Here is a 12,573-nt window from a genome sequence, read left to right on the forward strand (position 1 = left end):
TTTTTTTACCCTAATGCACTGCATGCATAAAGGTCAAAAGCATTCTGTGGGTAGCCCCCCAAATACTTTCCTGAGCCCAATATCAATCCAGGGCTGTACACGAGAGCAGGATCGCTGCCTGCTCTCTCTCTCCCCTTAGTCGCTCAGATAGAACAGTGGGAGCTATTGGCTCCTGCTGCTGTCAGTCACAGCCAATGAGGAGGGAGCGGGGGCAAGCCGCACTGTGTATGTCAATAGACACTCAGAGCAGTTCGGGATTGCGCCCTCACCAGTGCCCCCATAGCATCGCAAAAAAAAAAAAAAACACATACGGGGCATTACTTGCTATTAATGTGATGTGTCTTTTGTGCTGTTGGTTCCTGCGTTCCTTGAAAACTTCCTCCACCTATATGCCCCTACCCCTGCAATCTTCCAGTGCGGCAAGGGTTAATAGAGCTGAGGGAATGGTGAATAGCTTCCATGAATGAAAACAGATCTATAAATTAAGGGGCGGACTTTTCTGCTATCCTCCTTTTTAGGGATCATTTTTCATTCATAGAAGCTATGGAACGACTTCTATTAAAGCGATTGTAAACCCCTTTTTTTTTTTTTTTTTTTTTTTTTCTTGCCTTACCTGCAAGACAAAGACATAATGTGCTAGTATGCGTTGCATACTAGCATATTATGTGAAACTTACTGGCATATTATCTGAAAAGGAAGCCTTCCAGCAATGCGATGTCATCGCTGGAGACAGCGTCCATCTATACCCAGTCTTCCTTCTGGGCTTGCGGCTCCAGCTCCGTGACTGGCCGGAGGCACGATGACGTCACTCCGGCGCATGAACACGGGAGCTGCCGTTCACGGCACGCTGCTCTGAAGAAACAGCACGGGCAGCTGCTCCTTTTAGAGCACATGCGCCAGTAACGTAACTGGCTGCTAGGATAGTAAATATCTTCTAAACTGTGTAGGTTTAGGAGATATTTACACTACCTATAGGTAAGCCTTATTATAGGCTTACCTATAGGTAAGACTTAAAGATGAAAGTTTACTTCCTCTTTAACCACTTCCCTACTGGCCAATTCTGACGTTTCTCACAAACATGTAAAAATATGCATTCGTTTGCTAGAAAATTACTTAGAACCTCCAAACATTATATACTTTCTGAAAGCAAAGGTCCTGGAGAATAAAATGGTGGTTGTTGCAATTTTTATGTCATGTGATATTTGCAGAGCAGTTTATCAAGTGCAAAATTTCAGGTAAAAATACACTTTAATGAATTTTAGTTCACACAAACACAATAGAATGCCAAGTTTTTTTGGGTAAAATATAAAAGATTATGTTAAACCAAGTAAATAGATACCTGACATGCCACGCTTTAAATATGCCTAAACCTGTGGAATGGCAACAAACTATGGTACATTAAATTATCCATAGGCGATGCTTTAAAAGTCTTTACAGGTTACCAGTTTAGAGGTAAACAGGTGGTCTGGCACTGAAATGATTGCGCTCTGACATTCGCAACTATGCCTTACGTGTGGTCCTATGATTGTTTACATATTTGTGCGGGGAACCTACATGCATCGGGAGACGGGACACTTTAATTTTTTATTGTATTATAGTTTCTTTTTACACTCCCTTTTTTTTTTTTTGGTTCAACTTTATCGCGACATCCCTTGTGACAGGTAATCTTTACTGAAAGATCTATTAGACGACAGATCTCTCCTCTGCCTTCAAAAGCATTTGATCGAACTGAGATCAGTTGGATCAGATGCTTGTAAACCACAAACTAAAACCAAAATCCTTGTCACTTCCGGCTTCATTCGTCACAGAGAAGGGGAAAGTACAGATGTACTTTCACTCCTCTGTACTCAGCAAATCCAACAGGGAGCAGCAGCACCAGAGAGCTCAGGAACCGAGAGGGGGAGGGGTGGTCCCAACTGCGCCATGCAAAAGTGATTGGATGGCTGTAGAGCCACTCAGATCACTTTTATAGGAAAGACCATCGCAGGCTGCAAGTTTTGATACCTAGATCATGGCTGAAGCCATGATCACTGGTATAACCACTTCCACCCAAGGACATATGGGTATGTCCTAAGGGCTGGAAGTAGTTAAAAGAGGTGCTGTGGGAATTAATACTAGTGCTGTACCTGTGACAGGCACTCCTCAAGTGTGCTGACTATACCTAGCTATTCTGCCCCTTTCCTCGATTTATAGAAGCTGTATTATAGCTTCCATAAGTGAAAAGTGCTCTATGAATAGAGGACAGGTGGATTAATGAGAGCTCTGCTTCCTCCATTTATCGAGTGCTTTTCATTAATGGAAGCTATTAGACCGCTCCTGCAAATGGACATGGTGGGCTGAAAAGGGAGTGCATAGTTGTGCATTCTTGATGAGTGCTTGTCACAGCTCCCTCAGCTCTATTAATACCCCCCACACTGGAAGATTGCGGGATAGGGGGCATCAGTGGAGGAAGATTTCAAAGAATAGAAGAGCCAGCGGCACAATGGACACATCCGATTAATAGTAAGTAAAGCCCCTTGTACTCATATTTTTTTTTTTTTTTTCTTTAAACTAAATTTAGGCATATGCTAAAGCTTATGTCAGGGCAAAAAAAAAGAACACGTGCACAGTACATCTTCAATACATACACATTTCCCTGTTTTTTTTTTCCCCCTGCAAGTACAGAAAAATACCTGGTGATCTGCCAGAAATGCTCTCAGATCTTTATTCCCTTATCAGGACTGACGACGCAGAGAATTTTTGTGGACTAAGTGGTGTCAGCCCTGCACAGCTTTCTTTTGCTAAACTACTCAATCCATCCCACTGTCTCCATCACCATAACATAGGTACTAACTGACTTGTAGTCCCAAGATAGGAATTTGGGTTCCAAGTAGACTCTGAGATAACACAGGAAGAATGCAGGGGACACAGGACAGCTCTGAAAGTTCAAGAGTTCTTATTTGCACTTCTTAAATAGATATACGAAACAGCTTTCAATGGTATATTTAACAGACCAAAATGGAACACAAAAGAGAAGTAAAGGGTGTTAGGGTTTACATATACTTTATGCCCAGTTTATGTTGTTCTCTAAAGTGTACTTCTCCATAAGTCAACTCATCCAAATAGGTGGTGTTTGAATTTGACACCTTCGTTGTCTCACCTCTGTGCCCCCTGTATGGAACTTTGACTTAAAGTGGTAGTAATATTGATTTTGGTACCTTTGCCTATAGGTGAGCTTCTAATAAATCTTACCTGTAGGTAAAATGAATATCTCCTAAGCGTGCACCGTTTAGGAGATATTCCACAAAGCAGCAGCCAGTGACGTCACCAGTGCATGATCTCTCAAGGAAGGGCACACTGTGCCATTCCTTCAGAGGTCTGTGCTGTAAACCCTGACTCCTGTGCACATGCGCGGGAGTGACGTCATTGCAGCTCAGCCACTCAGACGGCTTGAGCCCGCAAACTCGGGAGGAAGACTGGGTGAAGGTGGAAGCCCTGTCAGCGGTGACAGCGCACTGCTGGAGGGCTTCGTTTTAAGGTAAGTCTCTCATAATGTGCTAGTATGCGATGCATACTAGCACATTATGACGTTGCCGGGCAGGGTGGCATATATAGTATGTCACAAAAGTCAGTATACCCCTCACATTTTTGTAAAACGTTTTTTTTATTTTTTCATGTGACAACACTGAAGAAATTACACTTTCCTACAATGTGTGTTAAATTTGGTGTTATTGCTCTCACTCTCTCATACTGGTCACAGGAAGTTCAACATTGCACCTCATGGCAAAGAACTCTCTGAGGATCTGAAAAAAAAATAATTGTTGCTCTATATAAAGATGACATAGGCTATAAGATTGCCAAAACCCTGAAACTGAGCTGCAGCACGGTGACCAAGATCATAAAGCGGTTTAACAGGACAGGTTTAACAGGACAGGTTCCACTCAGAACAGGCCTCGCCATGGTCGACCAAAGTAGTTGAGTGCATGTGCTCAGCATCCTATCCAGAGGTTGTCTTTGGGAGATAGACGTATGAGTGCTGCCAGAATTGTTGCAGAGGTTGAAGGGGTCAGCCTGTCAGTGCTCAGGCCATACCCCGCACACTGCATCAAATTGGTGTGCATAGCTGTCGTCCCAGAAGGAAGCCTCTTCTAAAGATGATGCACAAGAAAGCCCGCAAACAGTTTGCTGAAAACAAGCAGACGGATTACTGGAAACCATGTCTTGTGGTCTGATGAGACCAAGATAAACTTATTTGGTTCAGATGGTGTCAATTGTGTGTGGCGGCAACCAGGTCAGTAGTACAAAGACACGTGTGTTTTGCCTACAGTCAAGCATGGTGGTGGGAGTGTCATGGTCTGGGGCTGCATGAGTGCTGCTGGCACTGGCGAGCTACAGTTCATTGAGGGAACCATGAATGCCAACATGTACTGTGACATACTGAAGCAGAGTATGATCCCCTCCCTTCGGAGACTGGGCAGCAGGATAGTATTCCAACATAACAACCCCAAACACACCTCCAACATGACCACTGGCTTGCTAAAGAAGGTGATGGACTGGCCAAGCATGTCTCCAGACCTAAACCTTATTGAGCATCTGTGGGGCATCCTCAAACAGAAGGTGGAGGATCGCAAAGTCTCTAATATCCACCAGCTCTGTGATGTCGTCATGGAGGAGTGGAAGAGGACTCCAGTAGAAACCTGTGAAGCTCTGGTGAACTCCATGCCCAAGAGGGTTAAGGCAGTGCTGGAAAATAATAGTGGCCACACAAAATATTGACACTTTGGGCCCAATTTGGACATTTTCACTTAGGGTTGTACTCACTTTTGTTGCCCGCGGTTTAGACATTAATGGCTGTGTGTTGAGTTATTTTGAGGGGACAGCAAATTTACACTGTTATACAAGCTGGACACTCACTACTTTACATTGTAGCAAAGTGTAATTTCTTCAATATTGTCACATGAAAATATAAAAATATTTACAAAAATGTGAGAGGTGTACTCACGTTTGTGAGATACTGTAAATATATATATTTTTTTTAACAAACTTTACTACCGCTTAAAGTAGTGTCCCATGCCAAGCATTTGTGGGTCCAGTTGCACAAATTGTTGGCTCTAGACATATTTCTGAGACCCAGACTGAGGAGGGCTGAATTGAAAGACTATAGGAATGAGGGCACAGAAGAAAGCAACCTTTAATAAGCTAACCTTGCTTAAGAACCTCTAGTTATAATGGATCATTTGAGCTGTCATGTCAAAGTTACCATTTAACTTTTTTTATTTTAAAGAATGGGATAGATTTGTATGTTTACAAATCATATTGCATATTGACAAGGTTAAATATACATTTTGTATTTTTTACTTGAAATGTATTTTTGGATGAAATGAAACTCATTTTGCACTTGTGTATTTTAATACATTTATATGCTGAATTTTATTTTCATATTGTTTTTTACTTTTTGTCATTTCTTACATGATGGACATGTAACAGAATAAAATATTGTGTTCTGTATACTGATGATGTGGTGATTAATTAAAAGAAAATCTATGCTTTGTAGCTAAACACTAAAAGTGACCTCAACTTTTATAACAAAACAAAAATTTGAGTAATAAATATTCTATAACAATAGCTCTTCACGGTCTGCTTTTTTTTATTATTATGAAGTGATATGCCACCAATGTCTACTTGCACCATAAAATTCTTTTAGTAACACTTTGTTAGTGCACGTTGACCATGCAGGATAGACAGACATCATTTGTAGAATATGTACTTCAGCACAGAAAGGGATGATCTCACACAAACATGGTTGCAGATGTGCATGCAGGGAATTGGCTTTCATCCTTTTATTTGGGGATCTAAATGCCATTCTTGGTGCTGTGTCCAAAAAAGGGCAGGCAGAGGGCAAAGGACTAGTCATCAGTATAATCACATGTGATGTTTCTGCAGTGGATCCTTTCTCCATTACTGGCTTATAATGCCTCTGCATTCTGCGGGAGGACAGCCATCTTGGTAGGATGAGGGCTTTTCTTATGTCTGAGCCTCCTGCAGGTAGAATAGTAAATAGCACAGTCATGATATTGCCAAATCTCAATCCAAAAAACAGAGGGTTAATATGGCGCGCTCTGGATGTAGTTGTATACATATAACTGAAAACAGAGGGGGGGAAAAAGGGAAATTTAGTGGTAAATATTAATGTTTCAAAACAAGTCCAAACATTAGTCCATGTAAGGATAATTAGATGCTGAATGTATAAGGCAGCCAGTCCGTAAAAGGTAGAAGGAGCTCTGGAACAAAACAGGAGAAAGAAGGACGGCGCCCTCTAAGTGAAGCGTGTTTTACCATTAATTTGTTACAAGTGGATTAAAAACACTCACAAGAGAGCAGATATATTCCAGCATTTTATGGCAATACACAAGTTCATCCGCATGTTTCTGAATGGTGTGGATCTCACGGACTGGTGAAGGGGATCTTGTGTCCTGTAGCTATCCGGTGATACTGTATGCGCATAGCACTTTCGGTTGGCTGGGACGCAGAATGTGGATGCTCTGTGATGTCGTCACTACTGGGAACAGGGTCGGCGGGAGCGCTTCGCGTTCGGAGCATGCGTGCTCCTTCATCAGGCTCTGCTGGTGGCCATCTTGATTAAGGGAACTTATACCATAAGGCAAAGGGAGGAGTTCAATAGTGATAAAGGAAAGGGCTGGACTGTGCGTAGTGGTGGAATGCCCTAGTAACCATGGTGACAAGGAGAACACAGTAATATGGCAATGTTATCTGACTCACGGGGAAGGAGTGAAGAGCGTGGTGGTGGGGGGGGGGGTTGGGGGCAAAACGGGGGAGAGAAAGGGCCGGGAAAACTGAGCAGTGTTATAAAAACAAAATGGATAATGACATTTTTGTAAAAATGGATATTAATAATTTACTTTTTATATAGACGGCGATACTTGTTAAAGGAATACTAATATGGAAAGGACTTATGTATATAACGGCTTAAATAAAAACATGCTTATATAACAAAAATGAACATGGCTTCTAATTTTAAAAACTTTAAATATATATCATATATCACTATATACTATGTACTATTTTATCTATTTTTTTACTATATACTTACTAGAATTATATGAAAGCAACCGATGAGATCAAGGAATGGCCGCTAAAAAAGAAATATATATAAAAAACATTGTTTATGAACGATGTGTGTGTATATATATATACTGTGTGTGTGTGTGTGTATGTATGTATATGTGTGTGTGTGTATATATATATATATATATATATATATATATATATATATATATATATATAAGGAAAACAAAATATATCATAAAGGGAATGACTATTATATTAAAATGAACTGTTGTACATATTCAGACAAAATATTAAAGATAAGGGGGGGGGGTTAAGAAATTAAAAAAATTATTTTAAAAAAAATGATTATATGTAATATAAAATATAATATATAAAAAATATATATATACTATACTATATCATATCCATATACATAGTTCAGAATATTTATGTAAATAGGACTAGTTTATGAACATTTATTTGGACTTTAATGAGATGGAATAAAGTGAAATAATTATATAATTAAATCATTAATCGATCATTTAATTGATCAATAGGTAAAATCTGGGGAAACAAAGATGGGAAGGGGAGGGGAGGGGTTTAAAGGGGGGATATTTTCTAAGATTGTATAGTTCAAAATTATATACACAAATTTATGTTTACATACACATAAAGTGCATGGTGAAGAACCACAGGGATCAATTAGATTAGGGATCAGTGGGAATTATAGATATGTATACACATATAACCAGGATACATAAATTATATGGATTATAAGCATATATACACACATATCTAAAAATAAAGATTAAAAATACAGATGATCATATGTTTAGGGTCACAGCAGGATGTTGATTTCGATGCCCTCGTTAAGGCCACCTGGTGATAAAGTGTCTAATGTATAAATCCATAAATTCTCTCTTTAGCACAACCGCTTGTAACATTCAGTGGTTGGAAAGGTGTAGGGGATAGACTCTATTACCCAAACGCGTAATCCTGAAGATGTTTGCTCATGACATTCTTTAAAATATCTAGGTACACTGTGCTTATCAATGCCCTTCTCTACAAAGTTGAGATGCTCTCCAAACCGTTTGGGGAGTGTACGTATAGTGCGGCCTACTTAAAGTAGGCCGCAAGGGCATGTGAGGCAATAAACTACGTATTCAGAACCGCAATTGAAAAAATCTGGAATTACATACTGTCTTACTTTTTATGATGGAACTCTTTTTGCTTATGGGTGACATGAGCACATGTACGGCATAAGGGCTTCCTGCACTGATACATGCCTTTGATGTTAAAGAAGGTAAGGGTAGCATTAGCTATGGGACGTGATGATTTAATTTTACTGGGTGCTATTTGGGCTTTAATATTCTTGGCCCGTCTGTAAGTCACTAGTGGTCTATCACTTAGGGTAAATTTTAAATGCGTATCTTTACACAAGATGGGCCAATGCTTAGTAAAGATTTTTTTCATTTTCTTAAATCTGTTGTGAAATTGTGTGACAAATCTAACAGGTTGATTAGTGTCCTCGGTATTGGTTTCTCTCACGCCCCTCACGTTTTCATGAAGATAATATTGAAAGGCCTCCTCGACAATGTGATCTGGATAACCCTTGTCCTTAAATTTGGTTTTTAATATTTGGCCGTGAGTTTCATAGTCCTGTAAACGCGTACAGTTATGCTTAAGGCGTCAAAATTGGCCTTTTGGGATATTTTTAACCCATCATGGGTGGTGACAACTATTGAAGTGCAAATATGAAACATTAATATTTACCACTAAGTTTTCCTTTTTCCTCCCTTCCTCTGTTTTCAGTTATATGTATACAGCTACATCCAGAGCGCGCCATATTAACTCCCTGTTTTTTGTCTGTTTCCTATAAGAAGTACATCCATATGTGCAGCCATTGGATTCATGCTAACCGTTGTTCCTGGTTTTTGTTTTTTCCCTTTCTTCCCAAGCATGTCAATATTCATGTAATTAACAATCTTTATGATCTTTTCTTACTACTGTGATATATTAGTATATTCTGGTCTAGTAACTAATGGAAATTATACAGAAAATAGAATCTGTTAAGTACACCATATTATATGACTTATACGAATATTTCCCAGATGGTTATTTTCTCCCAGTATCTGTCCCCCGACTGACCTATAGATAGATATGTGTGCGAAGTTTCGCAAAATAGAAGACACCAATCAATAATATAAATCAACAATGGTGGGACAAGTTCTTCTTGGATCTTTATTTTAACTATAAAATTTCTTCTAGAGGCCTTAGAAACTAAAAGACCTGTTCATTTCTGGGTGCTTACTTAGCCTCAGAGTGGTCCACCATCTCTGAGTTCTGCACCCAAAAATGGATGGAAGAAATTATTAAGCAAAGAGGCATTCAATATAATGCATTGCTGTCCAAATTGATAGAGTTGATAAATGATTTAAAATCACATATCACATCTCTGCCCACCTCATGGTACAAAAAATTAAAACTCAATACCAAGTACCAGGAGGATTGCCTTATCAAAAATAAACTACATAAGATACGTAGGGACTTTGACTATTATAATTGTAATAAGATTTATTGTTGGAAAAAATCCAGACATAATACACAGCAACCTGGTCCTTATGAAAATTATCCCAACAATCACATTCTATCTAGGTAAGAGGGCTCTACCCCTATTCCTCTGAACTGTGACCCTAGGCCTACCATTGCTCTTTCATCTTATTATTTTTCTCATCCCCCTACTAAGTTAGTAAATCACCACAAGTGGCCACCATCCTCTGGACGTTCACAGCCCACCCCTACGCTAGATGATGGTGACCACCGTTCATGTTCCACACAAGGTTCCTCTACCACTAAATCCAAAACTCCAGCCAGAAAGACAGTAAAAAATAATAAAAATACTAGTACCCCTATTTCTCCTATACCTGTCTCTACATCCAAGACACACATTGATAAGGTCACATCAGGAAACAAAACTTCCCAGAATTCACTATTGCCCATTTTAGATTTCGGTATTGGAAATCTAAACATTATTTCGCCTATGATCACAGATGTATCTAGGCAGATTACCAATTACTCTAGCACAAATGTGGCTCTACCACCCGTTACAGACAACCTTACTTCAGCACCTGTGAATGAACTAACATCTCCCACTACTACTCCCTCTTTTTTAGTGATCACCCCCCAACTCTGCCCAAAAATAAAACTCACCGACAAGGGGGGAGACGTAGACACAAAAAGGAGGGAGAAGTTGCGCAGACTGTGAAAATCTTCAATCTCTCCAACCACACCCTAGCAATACCCGAACAATCACTATTAGCACATGGTGTCACGTTTGCTCCAACAGCATCCCCTAATCCATTTACTCTCTTTTTAGATCTAAATAGGTTCATCAGAAATATCACCATTAAACGTTACTTCAATATTCAAGCAACCAAAAAAGATAATAACACTCCCGGCAGTGCTAGCTATCCCGCAGAATGTAGTACTATAATTGAAGACCCTTCCCCCCTAGGACCTGCAGAACGTAGGGCCCTAGATCAGTTAAAAAAACTATACACTGATGACCTTGTTGAATCATTAACTCAACATTTACCCACTTCCCCACCCATTCAACATACTAAATTTAGACCTAAATCAATTTTCTATCCCACTTTCGTTAAAGGACTCCAATGGCTGCACATATAGATGTACTTCTTCTAGGAAACAGACAAAAAAAAGGGAGTTAATATGGCGCGCTCTGGATGTAGCTGTATACATATAACTGAAAACAGAGGAAGGGGGGGGGGGAGGAGAACTTAGTGGTAAATATTAATGTTTCGTATTTGCACTTCAATAGTTGTCACCACCCACGATGGGTTAAAAATATCCCAAAAGGCCAATTTTGCCGCCTTAAGCATAATTGTACGCATTTACAGGACTATGAAACTCACGGCCAAATATTAAAAAACAAATTTAAGGACAAGGGTTATCCAGATCACATTGTCGAGGAGGCCTTTCAATAATATATTCATGAAAATGTGAGGGGCGTGAGAGAAACCAATACCGAGGACACTAATCAACCTGTTAGATTTGTCACACAATTTCACAACAGATTTAAGAAAATGGAAAAAATCTTTACTAAGCATTGGCCCATCTTGTATAAAGATACGCATTTAAAATTTACCCTAAGTGATAGACCACTAGTGACTTACAGATGGGCCAAGAATAAAAAAGCCCAAATGGCACCCAGTAAAATTAAATCATCACGTCCCATAGCTAGTGCTCCCCTTACCTTCTTTAACATCAAAGGCATGTATCAGTGCAGGAAGCTCTTATGCTGTACTTGTGCTCATGTCACCCATAGGCAAAAAGACTTCCATCATAAAGGAAGACGGTATATAATTCCCGATTTTTTTCAGTTGTGGTTCTGAATACATAGTTTATTGCCTCACATGCACTTGATGCCTACTTTATGTAGGCCGCACTATACGTACACTCCGCAAACGGTTTGGAGAGTATCCCCACTTTGTAGAGAAGGGCATTGATAAGCACAGTGTACCTAGACATTTTAAAGAATGTCATGAGCAAACATCTTCAGGATTACGCGTCTGGGTAATAGTCTATCCCCCACACCTTTCCAACCGCTGAATGTTACAAGCAGTTGTGCGAAAGAGAGAATTTTTGGATTTATACATTAGACACTTTATCGCCAGGAAGCCTTAAACGAACACTAAAGGTAAATTTTTTTTTTTTTAAATAACAAACATGTTATACTTACCTCCACTGTGCAGCTCGTTTTGCACAGATTGGCCCTGAACCTGCTGTTCTGGGGTCCCTCGGCGGCTGTTTCAGCTCCTCCCCGCAAGAACTAATCACCTTCATGCGAGCTCCCTCGCATGGTGGTGAGTTCTTGCGGGCCCGCTCCCGTGATACAGCCGGCGGCCATAGCTGCTCACTGTATCACTCGGCCCCACCCTCCAGCGCGCCGCATCATTGGATGTGATTGACAGCAGAGCGAGCCAATGGCTGCGCTGCTTTCAATCCATCCACTCTAACCAATCAGCGCTCAGGCTGATCAATGAAGAGGATGTCGGGGGCGAGTGCGGGACTTTCGAGGGCTCAGGTAAGTAAAACGGGGGGGGGGGGGGGGCTGGGGGCGGCGGTATTGTCAGATGTTTTTTCACCTTAATGCATAGAATGCATTAAGGTGAAAAAATGTTTACCTTTACAACCCCTTTAACGAGGGCATCGGATTCAACATCCTGCTGTGACTCTAAACATATGCTCATCTGTAATTTTAATCTTTATTTTTAGATATGTGTGTATATATGCTTATAATCTATGTAATTTATGTATCCTGGTTATATGTGTATACATATCTATAATTCCCACTGATCTCTCATCTAATTGACCCCTGTGGTTCTTCTGTTTCTGCACCATGCACTTTATGTGTATGTAAACAAAAATTTGCGTATATAATTTTGATCTATACAATCTTAGAAAATACCACCCCGTTCAAAGCCCTCGTTCATTCTTCTCCCCTTC

This window comes from Aquarana catesbeiana, linkage group LG01 (assembly GCF_042186555.1).
Source record: "Aquarana catesbeiana isolate 2022-GZ linkage group LG01, ASM4218655v1, whole genome shotgun sequence".
NCBI lineage: Eukaryota > Metazoa > Chordata > Amphibia > Anura > Ranidae > Aquarana > Aquarana catesbeiana.